The sequence below is a fragment of the Canis aureus genome, chromosome X, assembly GCF_053574225.1.
Source record: "Canis aureus isolate CA01 chromosome X, VMU_Caureus_v.1.0, whole genome shotgun sequence".
In the NCBI taxonomy this organism is placed as follows: Eukaryota; Metazoa; Chordata; class Mammalia; order Carnivora; family Canidae; genus Canis; species Canis aureus.
The window spans coordinates 27,235,295-27,249,911 of NC_135649.1; positions in this window are offsets into that span (position 1 = coordinate 27,235,295).

A 14,617-nucleotide genomic window follows, 5' to 3' on the forward strand; every position below is an offset into this window, starting at 1 on the left:
TAATACCTATTTAGTCCCTGTTTTTGTGGATTATTCTTTTGGGCTTCCTCTTTCTTTTACAGAGTCCCTCTTAATATTTCCTGCAGAACTGGCTTTGTGTTCACATATTCTTTCAGTTTCTGCCTATCTTGGAAGCTCTTTATCTCTCCTTCTATTTTGAATGAGATCCTTGATGGATAAAGTATTCTTGGCTGCAGGTTCTTCTCATTTAGGACCCTGAATATATTCTGCCAGCCTTTTCAGGCCTGCCAGGACTCTGTGGAGAGGTCTGCTGTTAATCTAATATTTCTCCCCATATAAGTTATGTCTCTCTTGTCTCTTGCTGCTTTAAGAATTTTCTCTTTATCTTTGGGATTTGCAAGTTTCACTATTAAATATTGAGGTGTTGAACGGTTTTTATTGATTTTGGGGGGGACCTCTCTATCTCCTGGATCTGAATGCCTGTCTCCCTCCCCAAATTAGGTAAGTTCTCAGCGTGGTTTGTTCAAAAACACTTTCTGGCCCTCTGGTCCTCTTGGCGCCCTGTGGAACCCCAATTGTACATAGATTTTTGTTTCTTAGGCTGTCATTTATTTCCCTTAACCTTTCATCATGGTCTTTTCATTGTTTTTCTCTCTTTTCCTCAGCTTCCTTCTTAGCCATCAACTTGTCTTCTATGTAACTCACTCTTTTTTTCTGCCTCATCAACCCTTTTCATTAGGAACTCCAGTTTGGATTGCATCTCATTCAATTGATTTTTAATTTCTGCCTGATTAGATCTAAATTCTACAGTCATGAAGTCTCTTGAATCCTTTATGCTTTTTTTTTTCAGAGCCACCAGTAGCTTTATCATTGTGCTTCTGAATTGGCTTTCTGACATCGAATTGTTTTTTTTTTTTATTTTTTTTTTTACTGGAGTTTAATTTGCCAACATATAGCATAACACCCAGTGCTCATCCCGCCAAGTGCCCCCCTCACTGCCCATCACCCAGTCACCCCAACCCACTGCCCACCTCCCCTTCCACTACCCCTTGTTCATTTCTCAGAGTTAGGTGTCTCTCATGTTTTTTCTGACATCGAATTGTAATCCAAATTCTGTAACTCTGGCAAAGAGTACTGTTTCTGATTCTTTCTTTTGTGGTGAGTTCTTCCTTCTAGTCATTTGCCTAGTGCAGAGTTGCTGTATGAGTGGGCTGAATCAAGAATATCAACCACAACCTAAGTAAATTTCACCCTAGATGATTCTGCCGAAGTCAGAGCCCAGAAATTGAAAACAAAGATCAGAACGAAATAAAACAAAAGGACCACCAAAGTGAGAAACAAATTTTAAAACAAAGTAGTAAAAAATAAAAGGCCAGGAATCTTAAAGAAGAGAAAAAGAGAAAAAAAAGGAGAAAAAAGGGGGGGACTGGGAGATGGTGGTGGTGAAGAAGCTATAGTGGAGGGGAATGCAGTCTACCTGAGGGGTTCTCGAGGGTGATCCTCTTGTTTCTGAGTATATTAAGTTCTGTATTTTAGGAGATGCTAATTCCCAAATTTATATAAACCAGAAATACTTGTAGAGAGTCCCAACATTGACCACCAAAACATAAATGAGATAAAGGAGGGGGGCTGAATTGGAATAAGGAATCTCACAGAATGAACCAGCACCGTATACCACTTGGTTCTGGGTGCATACTGGTCATGTTTTAGAAGGTATTAACTTCCACCATTGTAGAACAAAATGAGGCAGAGAAAACAAAAAACACAAAGCAAAAATAAATTATATCTCATGAAATTAAGTTGAATATGCTAAAGGGAGTCTAAAAGTGGAAAATATGTATAGGACCTGAAATTGTAGAAATATGAAAGTCAAAAAGGAAGGAACTTAAAAATGAATAGGTGGTAAAATATTGTAGTTAAGGTGGGAAAATAGAAAAAAATTGGAAATTTACAATCTGATATAAAAATGAGTTGCACTGGAAAAAGGAAGAAAAAAAAGGGGAGGGGTAACCTCTGGTTCTACTGTGTATCCCTTAACTTCCCCTGGAGCTTTCCAGCGCTGCTTGGTCAAGAACTTGCTCTTCCCCTGCCCTTCCAGCTGGTCTTCTGGGGGAGGGGCCTGCTGTGCTGATTCTCAGGTGTGTGCATCTGGGGGAGCTGCCCCGCCCCATGCCAGGTGCATGGCTCAGTGGGAGATGTTTACCACGTGAGGGCCCTGTTCCCTTGTGTTGCCGCTCCATCCCAGGCACAGGGTGACACCAGGAGGGACAACCCCACTAGCAGCGACCAGCTCTCCAGCCCTGCAGTCAGCTCCCATAGTAACTTCTACAGCTCCCAGTCCACAGGGTTCTGGATGCTCCGGGGGTGGGGGCCGCTGACCTGCACAGCTCGGGGCCCCGGCGACAGGAGCGTCCTCGCTGTCCTGGGCCCTCTCGGCTTCTGCCTGTCAGGGGGGGCGCGGGGGGCTCCGGATCCTGGGCTGTGTCCCTCAGCGCCCGGGGCTCGGGGGCCTGCGTGGCAGGAATCGCTCCCGAAGCCCCGCTGCGCTCGAGCTCCAGCCCTTTACCGCTGGGCCCACGGGGTGTGTGGCGCTCTCCCCTGGGGACACCTCCTCTGTTAGTGACCCCGGGAACCTGGGGGCTCCACTGCCCCTCTTGCGGTTCTGCTCAATTTCCCTAAGGGCTTTTCCATCTGGGAAGAATCTGGTGAGCATTTTTACATTTCCCACCTCTCCGGGGCTGGGCTCTCCTGTCCTGGAGGCTCTACCCGCCCCCCTTAGCCCGGCTTTTCGTGGGGGCCCCTCCCCCACTGGATGCTTTTTTTTTTTCCTCCTTCCTACCTTGTTAGAAGCAAAAACCCTTCTCTCTGTAGTGTTCCGGCTGTTCTCGCTTTAAATCTCAGGTCAAACTCGTAGGTTTTCAGGATGATTTGAAAGTTATCTAGGTGATTCGGTGGGGCTGGGTGACTTGGGGTCCCTACTCCTCCGCCATCTTGCCCTGCCCCCCTTTTTCTAAGGTTTAAAATCCTAGCTTCTCCTGGCCAGAGAAAAGGTGACCAAATAAACAAAAATTTTTTCTGCTGTAATATTTTACAAGTGTGCATAACATTCATTTTTTCTTGATCTCTGTTGTTTGGACTTGCAATATTCTGTGAGATAGTATAAGATCAAAATAAAATTTATACTGTGGAGTAATAATCATGAGAAATTGAAGGGATATTTGAAATTATATTTATCATCTATAGTATGGAAGACAGCATATGATGTTATAAGACTGCCTCTTTTTCCTCTAAAAATTAAATTAAATGCAAAAATGCATAAGATTACCAAGATAAGAAAAAAATATATATTGGGGCATTTGTGTTTATTCAGTGTTACCATTTTCTGTTAATTTTCAACATTTATAGCTGCAACTTTAAACTATACAAAACGCATCACTCCTGGAAATCATTTATTTATAAATATGTATACTCATGCAGATAAAATTTATATTTTGGGGGTCACCTGGGTGGCTCAGCGGTTAAGAGTCTGACTTGAGCTCAGGTCATGATCCTGGAGTCTGGAGATTGAGTCCCACATCGGGCTCCGTGCATGGAGCCCGCTTCTCCCTCTGCCTATGTCTCTGTCTGTCTTTCTCTCTCTGTTTCTCATAAATAAATAAAATAAAATCTTAAAAAAATTTATATTTTGATTATGTAATATTTTAAATATCTGTATTTCATGATGATTGTATGTTATGATATACCTTGGTATAGCAAACTGTGCTATAATGTGTTAAAGGATCCCTTATTGCCTAGTGGCTATATAGTTGTTCTCCAGAAGCAATGATAAACATGATTAGGAATATAACAATGATTTAAACCATTGATGACATGATTATTGAAACCATTCATTTTATTTGGGGTGCTTTTAAAAACTCTTTGTTTTGACAAGTGGTCTGCCAAAACAGACAACTCACAACAAAGAGCCTGTTCAGGGGAATTTATAAACAAATGGTAAAAATTCAGCAGTGCTGTGGTAATCCAGCTTTTTGATGATTTACATATTTTTTCTGTTCTTTTAATGATTGAATAATCTAAAGACTATTATCTTATTAAGAATGTTCCTCCGAGGATTTTTCTTTACAATTAAAAAAGCAGTTTGCCAAAATGGGCAGTATTTGAACTAATTCTTCTATTTGCCAGCCACCAAATGAATAGAGGAACATCTGGATGCCTGTAGCCTATTCAAATTTGCTTCCAGAAAATCAGTCTGCAACCAGGGATTCAGGTTCCATTTATCTAACACCAAAATAAAAAATGAGAAAAAGGTCTGCTATATCTTTAGTTTTATGTGTGAGAACAAATGTACAGTTATTTTAAAAATAGTTGTCTATAATTTTGTCTCTTTTAACTTGTTAGGCATCAGAGAGATATATTAGTTTTCATCTAATTACTTGCAAGTCTATCATGGAGCTTCTTATATTTCTTCCTTAAAAATAAACATCTCTACTACAATTTTCAAGTTTGCTTGGTGCCAAATTTGAAAGCAGTGTTAGCTAATATGTATTATGTAAAAGGTGTGATATAGAACTTCTAATCTTGTGGAGTTTTAATATTCTATCTTTTTATTATTATTATGATTTAGGGAAAATCATTGGGCCACAAAATGATGTATAATATATATTGTATTTATTTTTTAAATTATTTACTTTGAAAGATAGAAGGGTCCTTAAAGTCACTAGATATCAGACCATTCTAGTACTATAATCCTATCTGCAACATTTCTGCAAAGTGACTGTTTTTCAAATGAATACTTTATTCCATCATTCCATCCATCAATATATAACCTCTGGAGACAGCAGTTTTTTATTTTTTTTAAAGATTTTATTTATTTATTCATGAGAGACACAAGAAGAGAGAGAGGTAGAGACATAGGCAGAGGGAGAAGCAGACTCCATGCAGGGAATCTGATGTGGGATTTGATCCCAGGACCCTGGGATCATGCCCTGGGCCGAAGGTAGATGCTCAACCACTGAGCCACCCAGACATTTCAAAGTTTTTTTCTTATACTGAGATGAAAGCTGACATGTGTCTCAATTTTTATCCAGTAGTCCCAATGTCTTCTTTTGGGAGTTTACAAAAGTAATTCAGTATCCTTCCTTTGGCTTCTCTTTTTAAGATTAAACATTACTAGTTCTTTTACCTGTTCTTCATATGAAATGGTTTTAAGTTCTGTCATCAGTTTGACTGCTTTCACATAAACAAATTCTAAAATACAGTTCTCAGAACTGAGTGCCATATTCAGGTGTGGTCTGAGCAAGGTGATCAATTCTCTTATTTAAAATCTATGCTTGCATCATAATATAATATAAATTGTAATACCTTTTTTGAAGGTTGACTCATTTTGTATTCACTTTAAACTAAAAATTCCAAGTTTTTTCTTTTTTCTTTTTTTAATGTGTATCATTGTTAAACCATGTCATTCTCATGCTGCACCTGTATAGTTGGCTTTTTGAATTTAATTCGAGGACATTATACTTGTCCTTGCAATAATTTACCTTGTTAGAGAAGAGAACTTCTTTGGCATGTTGTTGGAGATCTCCTTTTAGGTTGTCATTATTCCTCTTTAAGTTGATGTTACTTTGTTAAATTGCATGCTTTGTCTTAGCTTTTCAACCAGTTATAATTTCCTTTAATATTAGTATCATCTGTTCCACATTTCTCTATCCTGTTGTAATCTGGTAAAAATCTAATATCTAGAGACACAATTGTGGGGCATATCCTTGGACTACCAATTATTGACCCTGTCAGGATAGAAAATGAAACTGAAAATGAATTTTCTTTTGCAAAATTTGTTGAGCCAGTACAAAAAATCTTCTGTGGCTGCTTTAGGACACGGTTCTGAAACTTCTAGGTACTACTTCACGTGTTACTGCATTGCTTCATGAAAGCAAATCAGTTGTTATTTATTGACTTCTTACTCTATTGGGAGTACCATGATAGGCAAGTAGGACACCAGGAAATAACTATATTAGCCCTTTTACTGAGACACTTATATTGTATTTTCACGGTCACAGATTGTCTTACTCCAATGTTAGTTAGACACCTTATAATTCCATGGCCCTGATCACAAGGGGGATTTTCTGTGAGATTATGAACAGCACATTGTGAACATATCCTGTCAGATTAAAAACAACAACCCAAACTCTAATGTAGTGCTTTTCAATTTTTTTTACCATGAAAGAAATACATCTTACATTGAGGATTATTATCTATCTATCCATCTATGAATGTAGATGTATATGTGTACACACATAAGTATGAATGACAAAACAAATATTTTAAAACATAATATTTACCCTCATTGTTGGGTTTTCTTAGCCTGTTTATTCTATTTTATTTAAAAAGTTTATTTGGTGACCACTATATTGCTTTTCTGATCCACTAATAGTCTGTGACTGTTCCAAGGTAGAATCTCTGATGTTGATGGGTCCACCACATCATATTTGTTCCTGAGGTAGGGAGACATATACTCAAAGGTTGTAGAAATTTACCACTAGTCTAAGCACAATGAGTGTTTACAACTCTCCATATTGTCTAGAACACAATCTCCTTTGTGTGATCTAGCATATATTTTTTTGTAGATTAGGACTCTCCAAGGAAGACATTTATTTGTAGTGTCTCCCTCAGGAAGAAGAAATATAAGTCGAATGTTGGGGACAAGGATGCAAATGAACATTTCTAAAGTGCCTATTATGTCTCAGGTGCTGTTTAAGGTATTTTGAAAATTTGTTTATTTTGGCCTTCAAAAAGAAGTAGGGATCATATGCCAAAATAATGGGATTGTCCCCTGCATACTTTCAGACCATAATGCTTTGCAAATTGAACTCAATCACAAGAAGAAATGTGGAAGAAACTCAAACACATGGAGGTTCAAGAGCATCCTGCTAAAAGATGAAAGGGTCAACCAGGAAAATAGAGAAGAATTAAAATTCTTCCAGGAAAGAGAAGAATTAAAAAGATTCATGGAAACTAATGAAAATGAAGATACAACAATTCAAAATCTTTGGGATACAGCAAAAGCAGTCCGAAGAGGGAAATACTTCAGAATACAAGCATCCCTCAAAAAATTGGAAAAAACTCAAATACACATGCTAACCTCACACCTAAAGGAACTGGAGAAAGAACAGCAAATAACACCTGCACCAAGCAGAAGAAGAGAGTTAATGAAGATTCGAGCAGAACTCAATGAAATAGAAATCAGAAGAACTGTAGAACAGATCCACAAAACCAGGAGTTTGTTCTTGGAAAGAATTAATAAGATAGATAAACCATTAGCCAGCCTTATATAAAAAGAAAAGAGAAAAGACTCAAATTAATAAAATCACGAATGAAAAAGGAGAGATCACAACAGAAACAATTTTAAAAACATATTATGAGCAGCTATACGCCAATAAATTAGGCAATCTAAAAGAAATGGACACATTTCTGGAAAACCACAAACTACCAAAACTGGAACAGGAAGAAATAGAAAACCTGAACAGGCCAATAACCAGGGAGGAAATTGAAGAAGTCATCAGAAACCTCCCAAGACACAAAAGTCCAGGGCCAGATGGCTTCCCAGGGGAATTCTATCAAACGTTTAAAGAAGAAACCATACCTATTCTTCTAAAGCTGTTTTAAAAGATAGAAAGGGATGGAATACTTCCAAACTCATTTTATGAGGCCAGCATCACCTTAATTCCAAAACCAAAGACCCCACCAAAAAGGAGAATAATAGACCAATCTCCCTGATGAACACAGATGCAAAAATTCTCAACAAGATACTAGCCAATAGGATCCAAGAGTACATTAAGATTATTCACTGTGACCAAGTGGGATTTATCCCCAGGATGCAAGGCTGGTTCAACACTCATAAAGCAATCAATATGATAGATCACAACAACAAGAGAAAAAACAAGAACCATATGATCTTCTCAATAGATGCAGAGAAAGCATTTGACAAAACACAGCATCCATTCCTGATCAAAACTCTTCAGAGTGTTCAGAGTGTAGGGATAGAGGGAACATTCCTCAGCATCTTAAAATCCATCTACAAAAAGCCCACAGCAAATACCATTCTCAATGAGGAAACACTGGGAGCCTTTCCCCTAAGATCAGGAACACGACAGGGATGTCCACTCTCACCACTGCTATTCAACATAGTACTGGAAGTCCTAGCCTCAGCAATCGGACAAAAAGAAATAAAAGGCATTCAAATTGGCAAAGAAGAAGTCAAACTCCCCCTCTTCACAGATGACATGATACTGTACCTGGAAAACCCAAAAACTCCACCCCAAGATTGCTAGAGCTCATACAGCAATTCGGCAGCGTGGAAGGATACAAAATCAATACCCAGAAATCAGTGGCATTTCTATACACTCACAATGAGACTGAAGAAAGAGAAATTAAGGAGTCAATCCCATTTACAATGGCCCCCAAAAGCATAAGATACCTAGGAATAAACCTAACCAGAGAGGTAAAGGATCTACACCCTAAAAACTACAGAATACTTCTGAAAGAAATTGCAGAGGACACAAAGAGTTAGAAAAATATTCCATGCTCATGGATTGGAAGAATTAATATTGTGAAAATGTCAGTGCTACCCAGGGCAATTTACATGTTCAGTGCAATCCCTATCAAAATACCATGGACTTTCTTCAGAAAGTTAGAACAAATCATCTTAAGATTTGTGTGGAATCATAAAAGACCCTGAATAGTCAGGGGAATATTGAAAAGGAAAACCAGAGCCGGGGGCATCACAATGCCAGAATTCAAGTTGTACTACAAAGTTGTGGTCATGAAGACAATGTGGTACTGGCAGAAAAACAGACACCCTAGATCAATGGAACAGAATAGAGAACCCAGAAATGGACCCTCAACTCTATGGTCAACTAATATTCGACAAAGCAGGAAAGACTATCCACTGGGAAAAGGACAGTCTCTTCAATAAATGGTGCTGGGAACATTGGACAGTGAAGTGCAGAAGAATGAAACCGGACCATTCTCTTACACCATACACAAAGATAAACTCAAAATGGATGAAAGATCTAAATATGAGACAAGAATCCATCAAAATCCTAGAGGAGAGCACAGGCAACACCATTTTGAACTTGGCCTATTGCACTACTGGGGATTTACCCCAAAAATACAGATGCAGTGAAACGTGGGGACACCTGCACCCCAATGTTTATAACAGCAATGTCCACAATAGCCAAACTGTGGAAGGAACCTCGGTGTCCATTGAAAGATGAATGAATAAATAAGTTGTGGTCTATGTATACAATGGAATAGTACTCAGTCATTAGAAACGACAAATACCAACCATTTGCTTCAATATGGATGGAACTGGAGGGTATTATGCTGAGTAAAGTAAGTCAATCAGAGAAGAACAAACATTATATGGTCTCATTCATTTGGGGAATATAAAAAATAGTGAAAGGGAATAAAGGAGAAAGAAAAAATGAGTGGGAAATGTCAGAGAGGGAGACAGAATATGAGAGACTCCTAACTCTAAGAAACGACCAAGGGGTGGTGGAAGGCGAGGTAGGCGGGGGGATGGAGTGACGGGGTGACAAGCACTGAGGGGGGCACTTGATGGGATGAGCACTGGGTGTTATGCTATATGTTGGCAAATCGAACTCCAATAAAAAAAATAATAAAAAGGATTCGTTTAAAATAATTATGTATATCTAATTACATTTATTGACTTAGAGCCATAAGATATTTTTAAGGGAAAAAAAGGTTATAGAACAATATGTATAAAATGCCATTTTATAAATAAATAAATAAATAAATAAATAAATAAATAAATAAACCTCAGAAAAAGATTGGTCTTATCTTCCACATACAGGAGATCACACACACATATATACACACAATTATAAATTATTTTAGTCAAAGATAAAGCACTGAATGAACATACACACATAATTACAAATTATTTTAATTAAACAGAAAACATTGAATGAATGCATTGAAAGCATTAAATCAAATTGCAAGCAAAAGAAAAAGTGGGTCAATCCAAGTAGTAATGGATATCATATTCTTCTTTTAAAAGTGAGGAATATAGTAAAAGGCCATGCTGTAAATATATTTCTTCTAAATTACAATATGTTTTTCTTTTATTATCTTAGCTCAAAGCAGCTTTATAAAGCACTCATATCCCTGCCCCCCGGGATAGAAAGTGATTATATGTGAATTATTATTTGCTAGTATTTTAGCTTGTCATGTAACTCATTATTATAAGGAAATCAAATAAATATGCTCACTTTGCTTTTCTTATAAAGGCAAAAGGATGTCCAATTTGAATCATTTGCAAGGTGTCATTTTTTTCAAGAAAACTCAGAGCATATCCTTCACTTTCAGTGTTCCTTATAACAAATCTTCTTACTTATTATAAATCAGGGGAAAAGTGGTTTTTCAGTTGAGACTTGTTTCTACATGTCTAAATATGGAACCATACAGGGGCATGATAAATTCCATAAAAAATAGCTGAAGGTCTTAGACACATGTATGACTTTTCTGTGCATGGATTTTAAGAATTATTATTTCAAAGTTCTTTTTTTAATAATAAATTTATTTTTTATTGGTGTTCAATTTGCCAACATACAGAATAACACCCAGTGCTCATCCTATCAAGTGCCTCCCTCAGTGCCCACCACCCAGTCACCCCCACCTCCTGCCCTCCTCCCCTTCCACCACCCCTAGTTCGTTTTCCAGAGTTAGGAGTCTTCCATTTCAAAGTTCTGTTGCCATGTATCCCTCATAAGAGGTTAAAACATGTTTCTGTATTTGAAAAAAAGAGAAATGTGGGGCAGCCTGGGTGGCTCAGTGGTTTAGCGTCGACTTTGGCCCCAGGGCATCATCCTGGAGACCCGGTATTGAGTCCCACGTAGGACTCCTGCATGGAGCCTGCTTCTCCCTCTGCCTGTGTCTCTACCTTTCCTTCTCTCTGTTTCTCATGAATAAATAAATAAAATCTTTTTTTTAAAAAAAGAGAAATATTTCTGTATTTTCATAATAAATTTTAATTCATTCTAATTATTTTTCCAGTGAAATCTATGATCAACTTATTCTTTAGTGAAAAATAATGTTGTGGTGCTTGGCTCACTGACTACAGAATGTGATTTGTATTCAACAAAAAGTAAGTTAAGGGCCAAATGCACATATCAAAATTAATGTGGGGCTTTCAGAAATGTAGAAAGTTTTATCTTTTAATTTTTCAAATAATTTCATAAGATTAATTTTAATTTTGATAATATATATACATATAAAATATGCTTATTATAAAACTTTAAAAGACCAGTAACATTTTAAACAAACTATCTGTCTAAATCCTTTCTTCACCAGATATCATATTTAATATTTTTTCACTTTCTTACCATATTTCTATATATTAACATACATACATATTTAACATATATTTTAAAAGAAATTACAGCAGATGAGAAAGAGAACTAAATAGAGTAAGAACATTGAATTATCAGGAATGTCTCATGATTTTAGAGCTAAGGAAAATACTGTGAGTATTGTTTCAGTCGCTTGTGATAGGCAGGTTCTAACATGAAACCCAGTCCCTGTCTCCTGCAATTCACAACTTTGTGTGATTTCCTCTCCTCTATGCCAGGCTGAACCTAATGACGCTTCAACAAATATAATACACCAAAAGTGATGAGATATCACTTATGTAGCTAAGCTACAAAATACTGTGACTTCCATTTTTCTAGCACCCTCTCTGTCTTATTCTTGCTCTTTCTGAGTGTTTGCTCTGATGAAGCAAGCTGGAGAGATCTGCATGGCAAGGGACTGAGGATGGCCTCCAACCAGTCATAAAGCAAGGAACTGAGTGAGGCCCTCACTCCAATAACCAATAACCCTTGAAAAACTGATTCTTGCTACATTTGTTTACTATTGTTGCTATAACAAATTATCAAGCGCTTAGCAGTTTAAAACAACACAAATTTACTATCTTATAGTTCTGGAAATCAGAAGTTTGAAATTAATTTCACTAGGCTAAAATCAAGGCACCAGCAATGCTGCATTCATTTCTAGAGGTTCTAGAGAAGAATCCATTTCTTTGTATTTCCAGCTTCTAAAGGCTGCCCACATTCTTTGGCTCTCACCCCACTCATTCTGTCTCCAAAGCCAGCAATAGCCAGCTGAGTCTTTCTCACATCATCTCACTCTCACGGTGATTCCTCTTCTGCCTCCCAGTTCCACCTTTTCTTTCTTTTTTTAAATTTTTTTATTTATTTATGATAGACACACACAGAGAGAGAGAGAGAGAGAGGCAGAGACATAGGCAGAGGGAGAAGCAGGCTCCATGCACCAGGAGCCCGATGTGGGATTCGATCCCGGGTCTCCAGGATCCCGCCCTGGGCCAAAGGCAGGCGCCAAACCACTGCGCCACCCAGGGATCCCCCAGTTCCACCTTTAAAGCCCCTTGTAATTGCATCGGATTTACCCAGATATTCCAGGATGATCTCCTTATTTCAAGGTCAGCTGATTAGCAACCTTAATTCCATCCACAACTATAACTCCTTTTTGCCATGTGAAATAACATAATTCACATGTTTCAGGGATTAGGACATGGACTTCTTTAGAGAACCATTATTCTGCCTACCACATTTATCAATGTGAGTAAGTGAGCTTAGAAGTGGATTCTTCCATATAAAGTTTAGAGACTAAAGTCTCTAAACCCCGGCTGGTACTTGGTTTGCAACCTTGTAAATGACCACAAAGCAGAAGACCCAGCTAAACCATATCCGGGTTCCTGACCTGCAGAAGCTGTGAGATAATAAATGTACGTTGCTTTAAACTGATAAATTCTGGATAATCTGTTACCCAGCAATAGGTAACCAATATACTACTTCAAACTAAATTATTGCTTTTATTTGCACATTTCCCCTAGATTTTATTTTGGTAGCCATTTAATTAAAAATAAATGGAAATTGTGGAAATTACAGGTTACATTTAAGTTACTCTAACCAATAGCTAAAATGATCAATTGTGAAAATCTCCAATTTGCTACACTCACACAGTAATTCTTTGGATCAACAATACAAATCACTCTTCTTTTAGCTACAGACTGATCCTCAGAATAGGATTACAGTTTAGGAAGATGATCAATCAGTAGAAAAGGCGTGGTGGCCCAGTTACCACAATGCTTGCAATTATAAGGAAATTGTGATGCATTCAACAGAAACTTTAGCTGCCGGAATCAAATTAATGTGTTTGTACTTACAGTTTTTTCTTCTTCAGAAATTAAGGATGGCTTCCCTTTTTTGTAAAACAAGGAACGCCAAGAGATGAAATTACTATAAAAACTAAGAAGCTGACTTATCTTTTAAAGCTTTTGGTATAGTCAATGGGTGATATCTATACTAACTGATTTTAACTGATCCACTTAATTAAACCATAGATAATGATTGTAGCTAATTGCCCCAGGCAAAATAGAACTCGAGACTTTGTTTCCTTAGCTTTATCTTCCCATCAGCCAAATAAGCACTTTTTAAAAAAATCACTATGAATATTGGCAGAAGCTTTGTCTCTCACTAGCAAGATAGTTTAAATTATACATTTCCAAATACTTATATTTTATTTGGTAACTTGTCAGAGAAATTCCTTATTTAATGCCTATCAGTTGGGTTTCATTGTTTCTTCTAAGAGTGGAGGAGTAAACTGCACTGGGGAAAAAATTATACAACTGCTTCATAAACTGAAGGTGGCACTGTTCTAAGTGTGTTTTCATATATGACTTCATTTAATACTTACAACAGCCCCTATTCAGTACATGTTACTACTTCCGTTTTGTAGGTGGGAAAATTGAGCCTCAGAAATAAGCAACTTGCTTAATATTACACAGCCAACAATCACCAGTGCTAGAATTCAAACCTAGTTTACATCCTACACTAGAAAAGAGTTCCAAAAGCTTAGTTTTAACTATTCCTAAATTTGAAGTCTAAGTTAAAAAAAAAAAGTACATTTAAGAGTCTTATGAGTTGAAATGTATCTCTTAAAAATTCAGATGATGAAATCCCAAACTCCAGAACCTCAGAAAGTGACTTTACTTGGAAATAGGATCATTGCAGATGAAATTAGTTGTGGTGAAGTTATTAGGATGGGCCCTAATCTGACTGATGTCCTTATAAAGAAGGAAAATACAGACACAGAGACAGAGACTCATACATCAAGGAAAGACCATTTGAAGAGGCACTGGTAGAAGATAGCCATCTCTAAGCTGAGGAGAGAAGCCTGGGGCAGGTGTTTCTCTCAGGGCCCTCACAATCCAACTTTGCTAACACCTTGATTTTGTACTTTTGGCCTCCAGAACTGCAAGACAGTAAGCTGCTTTTTGAAGACCACACAAAAGCAATAGATTGAAATTTGAGATGTTAGAAAACTCTGCCTCCTTCTAAAAGTTCAGGAAAACCAATTTCATTTAAAAATAAGTAACAGAAAATGATAGGATGAAAATTCCAAACTGTGGAAGGAGCCTCGGTGTCCAACGAAAGATGAATGGATAAAGAACATGTGGTTTATGTATACAATAGAATATTACTCAGCTATTAGAAATGACAAATACTCACCATTTGCTTCAACGTGGATGGAACTGGAGGGTATTATGCTGAATGAA